We start from the raw sequence: 6,055 nt of genomic DNA on the forward strand, positions 1-6,055 counted from the left end.
CCTCCTCATCTCAGGCTTCTCCCAACAAAGTTTTCACTCCTGACTGACCAGTATTAACATAACTTCAATGGTGCTAAAGATTTTTCTTCAGGGTTGATCTTATATGGCCTATTAGTGTAATTTACATGGTTAATCATTTTCTCTTCCTCTATTTCCCTTCTGTATTCTGGCTATTCTCTGTCAGTTTCACTTACTGACCCTATATCATCTCCCCAACCACTGACTTTGAGAATGCCCCCACAGCTCAGGATTTTTGTCTCCTCTTCACTGTTTAAATTCTTTCTGAGTGATAACACATAGTTTTATACTTTTAAAGATCATGGATACAGATACATAGATATGTGAATATATAGGTAGATATGATATAGATATATAGATGCTACAGCGATAGATGGATAAGTCTAAAGTGATATCTCCAGCACAGACTGCTCCACTGAACTTGACACATTTATCCAACTGCTCATTTGACAGCTTCACTTGGATGTCAATCTTTACACTTCTAAAACTGAGCTCTTGTTAGTTCATATCCATTCAGTGCTTCTCTTTCAACTTTTTCTAGTTAATAGAAAATCTGTCTTCATAGGTGTTTAGGCCAAAAACCTTGGGTCTTCCTTCACATCCCCCTCCCTGAATGGTGCACATCCACTCCTCAGCAAATGCTGTTGGCACAAGCTTCAAAATCTAGCCAGCACCTGCTCACTTCTCAGTATCCCTGCTGCTGTCGCCCTGGTCCAGAGCACTGTGATTTCAGGATTCCAGTTTTGAATGAGCCCCAGACAGGTCTCCCTGCATTTGCCTTGCCCCTGGGACACTCTGTTCTCAACATTGCAGCCAGATTGAATTTTTTAACAGCTTTTATTGAAGTATAATTGACATTAAAAGAACTACACATATTTGAAGTGCTCAATTTGATAAGGTTTGGCATAACCGTCACTGCAATCAAAAGAGGGATCTGTTTAAAACAGAAATTCTCTCATGTTCCTCATATGCTTTCCTCTTCAGAGAGTAAAAGCCAGAATCCTCTGACCTGGGAGGCACTATGTGATTTGGCTTGTCACTTCTGAGAGTTCACGTCCCAACCTACTGCTCTCTCCCTCCCTCATACGCCTCTAAGAGAAGCGCCCACTACTCTTCCTCAGACATATCCCATTCCCTCAGAGTCCTTTCCCTTGCGGTGCCTCCGCCTAGAATATTATTTTCCCACATCTTACAGAGCTAGTCCCTCGCTACCCCCAGGTCTGTATTCAAAAGACAGCTTCTCAGTGATGCCTTCCATAACCTCCATACTAAAATGGAACCCCATACCCTTTCCTTACTCTACGTTTTCACTTAACTCTTATCACTATCTCAATCACTATATGTTTACTATATATAGTAACTTTACATAAACTTCTACTACTATATATACTATGGCTATATGCTATATAAATTACTATATATGTTACTTAACTAACTTGTTCATTGTCAGTCCCCTTTCTAGAATGTAATGCCCATGAAAATACATATTTTGGTTTGTTTTGCTCACTGTCCTATCTGAAGTGCCTAGAATAGAGTATGGCACATAGTAAGCACTCATTTAATATTTTTTGGACAATTAACTGGATAAAACTTTCATAAAGTAAGGCATTTAGGCTGTTGAACATGGTCTCTTTATACATGATTATTATTATTGTGTGTATTATCTATTTTTTACTAAATATTTTACTCTTCTGTCACTTCCCAGGGAGCAGTTACACAGAGTGCCAGGAATCATATCCTTAGAGGTTATTTGTAACTCTCCCTGTGCCAGTGATGTTAGTGCCTCTCTTGCCACTTGTCTTCCTTCTTATTCTTGTCTTTTTATTTCATGCCCATCTGTGACTACTGTCCTAGACTGCTGACGAAACAGAGTGGGATGAGTAAGAAGAACTTCTACCATGTCTTGAGTATAAAACAAGAATTTATATTACTATTGCCATAATTCCCCAAAAGAATAGAGAAATAATCCCGAAGTTACGCAAGTAATGACCTTTCCATAATTTTAACCCCATCATTTTCAAATTATTCACCTTATGCAGATTTCTTGTCAATTCAAAATTGTTAATATAATTTTAGAATACTTTTGGAAAATTTCAAGATCTGCTTTCTATGGTTTGCTTTGTGTGTTGAGTTTCCCTGATTTCTAACAAATAAACACTGTTACTCAGGACCTATCTTATGCTGTGCTCTAACTCTGCTTTCATAAATTAAATCCTAAATGATCATTCTCTTCACTCTCTGAGCATTAGAGGATCTCATGGCACAGTGGGCTTTCACTTGAAATTTCAGTCAAACTTGACACTTTATTATTTATCCCCAAGCAATATCCTAATCTCGCTCTACCCATCGCTAGAATAAAGTGTGGATCCGCAGGAGAGGTTGTTTACCTCTCTCCCAGACGGTGCTTCTGTGAACTAGCAAATCCCGTGACTGGGGCACTTAGAAAATGGAAAAGTCATTCTTCAAGGCCTCATTGTCCTTCTTCATTTATTTACATTTATATTATTTCTTGATATATATTTATTTTATTTATTTTCCTTCTTTATTTCCTTTTTTATCTACATTTAACATTTTTAAGTTAGAGCTTTGTTACAGATCATTAGCTCTTTCTGTAATCAGAGAGTCTGATAATTCCCTGAAAAACAATCCTTCTCGCATAAAGAGAGAAAAAGACTTGAAATGTTGGCACTTGGTTATTGAAACACTACATGAGAGGATTGTAAAGTCTTGTATTTAAAAGGAAAGTATACTATGAACAATGTATCTGAGAGAGTAATTTAAATATATAATGTGTAATACATGTCATGATTTATTTTGTATTTAAATATACATCACCTTATTTTCAACCAAAGAATTAAGTAATACAATGAGAATAAGATACAGTTATAGCACGTCTTTGTTCATTCTAAGTGTGAGGAAGATGCACAGATAGAAGCACAGAGGAGACTATACGTGATGGGTAAATGCAGACAAAATTCCCAAAGCCCACTGCAGTTAGAGAATCTCAGAATGAAATCTGCAATGAATGTTGCTTTGTACCTATTTTTTGGAGGAAAAATAAAAGGCTATATGTTTCTGGAATAATACTTATATTTGAGGTCTCTGTCAAAGAAAATCTTGAGAAAATTCATGGAAGCAAATTTTTTATTCTGTGCCTCCCAAAATTAATATTCAAGATATATATGTCCTATTTAATGTTTATCTCTATGTACACATGAGTACACACATACCATATAGCATTTAGTTTGGAAATTAAAGAATACTGTATTTCTAGCAAACTTCAATCAAAAGATATAAAGATATCATATTAAAGTCATTATAATAATAAATCATTTTATTAGAAATTAGCAGCAAGCTAACCCCTTCATCTTAAGTAGATGTAAAAGTTTAGGTAGGAATTGACTAAGAATGAGGTTCAGTTTCCCCCCACGGAAAGCTGAGAGATTTTACTTTTTAAAAACGTTTTTTATCCTCCACTCATATGAGGAATTTAAACCTGTGGACAAAGAGAACAGATTAGTGGCTACCAGGGGAAAGGTGGGGGGTGGGGGATGGGCACAAAGGGTGAAGGGTTTCACCTACAACATGACTGACAGACAATAATATACAACTGAAATTTCGCAAGATTGTAACCTATCATTAACAACAAAAAATTTAAAAAGATGTTTTTTATCCAAAGTATGCTTAGCACTTAGCTGAGTGTCTGGCTCATAATAAGCATTCAATAAATATTTGTGGATGAAATGAATGAATGAGAGAAGACTCAAAGCAATAGAAAGCCTTGAGGCATTGAGAGAAATAAAAGACCCATAGAGAAACTAGAGTGAACCAAATATAAACTACCTCTGTCATCTAACGTTCACAAAGGGGTCAATGCTAAATGGAAATACATGTAAGAAAAAGACTGGTAGATAGGAGTAAGTCCATGGATTTTCATAACTTCAGCCCATCTACTCTCAGTACCCAGGGCCTGTTGACAACAGCAGACCCCTTTGACCAGAGGTGGGGCTGGTGCAGTGCATGAAAACATGGCAGAAGTTAAAGAAGGAAGTTTTCATTATGCATTGTTTATAGACATGCAAGACAGTACCACTATTGCTTTCCTGTACCAATTGGAATTTACCTACTATTGACTCCTATATTAAATCCTAAAATATCATATGAATTTTTGCATACACAGCAACTTCATGGAATTTTTGTACCCTCTTAATGATAGCAAAGGTTAGGTATGTGTTTCTCTCAGTCATAAACACAATTTCCTTCAAATGGTTTATTTATACTTTCTGTTGACTCATATTTGTACTGTTGTATATTCATATAAACGTCCACATACATATATGTGTATGTTTACGTATATGTACGTGTGTATCCCCAAAATCACAACTGCCATAATCAGACAACTTCCATCAGACATCCCTAGACCCCACGTTTGTCATTTCACACACAGCAAACCAGAGAAAGCCCTGCCTCTTTTCAGCAGTTAAAAAGAAATCCCTTCTGATTTGCTCAAAGCAGTAGCTTTAGGGAAAAAAAAAACACCTTTGGTGAGCTTTCAGCACCATTACAAAATTAATAAGATTCTCAAAGTTCTCTGACCATTCTATTCTTTTAACTCAATTACGCAGTTTAAACTATATGAGAGCCAGCAAAATAAATATCATCTGAAGCAATAATCTTCGCTAGACCCAAACTGACAGTGAGTTGAGACCTTCGGGAGATGGAACCTGTCATAATACTGGACTGCTTTCTTATCAATAAGTCATTCTTTTTAATAGGAGTAGGATCTTAAAAGGAAGGGAAACAAATTAAATGAGGTTTATCAGCACTTCCTTCAAGATGTTATTGTGCTGTCTTCATTTGGGGATGATTTCAAAAGAGAAAGCAAACAGAATTTTGCATCTGAAAGAAGTAATTAAATCCTCAATTTGCCTACAATCATTTATTTGTAATGGTAGCAATTCCAAATTTGATTAATAGCAGGATCTCCTTCTGGTAATTAAACATTCTGCCAAATTTCCTAAAGTTAAGATGTTTACAAAAAGCCACAAAGAAATTCTTAAGAAGGATTTCTCAAGACTGAGGTTCTAATAAAGAGTTGCATAACTTCAGTATCACTGTGTGCTCCTAGAAAAGAGCAAGCTGATGGCATTTTCTATTTCTCTGAAGATGAGGGCTGATGCACGTTTTCATTATTCCATGTGACTTTTTCCTCTGACTGCCACCTCACGTTGCCCAGATGTCAGGAGAAATGGTCTTGATCATATCATTGGGTTGAAAACGCAGGCAGTATTAGCAGCATAGAAATACGTACAAAAATCTTGCGTTACAGTTAGCCTTAGAATTGATGCTAACTTTCTTAGGTTCTTTAATGATTTTTAAATAACATGGTTCCACAAAATCTTTCCATATTATTAAGGAAGGTAATCTTGAAAAATACATAACCATTTGACTTGAATCCATCTTTGCAGAAAATGTTGAATGACAGGAAGAGAAATCAGGAATAGGCAAGGCTCAGAAAACAAAAACAGAATAAAAGAGTTAAAAGTGAGTATATTGAATAAGGAAAGCAGGGAAGGAAGCAGAAAACAAAGTAGAAAGAAAAGAAAAGAAAAAAAATCAAGGATACATGGTAGAAGCACATATTGTCTCCAGAATTGACTCGTGTTCCTTTTGAAAACACAAGAACTATATGTTGCCTACGCCTGATCTATATTATCTGATCATCCTGATGTTTATAGATACGATAGGATTTGTGCCAACCACAAAAAGTCTCATGGACTCTTCATGGATTCAATCTAGAAATAGTTATCTCAGCAGGTGCTAATGAGTTATTAACCACTAAAATTGTTTAAAAATCATTAATTGAAGAAAGGAAACTTTGACACAGAATTTTTTGTTTGTAAAAATACTTTCAAAATTGTTACTATAAATTCAGGAATAAAAATTCCATAGATATAGGTTTATTGTACATTAAAAATAGACATTTAAATAGATCATCCAATGGACATCTTGAAAGAGAAGCATTTGCTTCAGTAAA

The sequence above is a fragment of the Equus quagga genome, chromosome 21 (assembly GCF_021613505.1).
Source record: "Equus quagga isolate Etosha38 chromosome 21, UCLA_HA_Equagga_1.0, whole genome shotgun sequence".
Taxonomy (NCBI): Eukaryota; Metazoa; Chordata; class Mammalia; order Perissodactyla; family Equidae; genus Equus; species Equus quagga.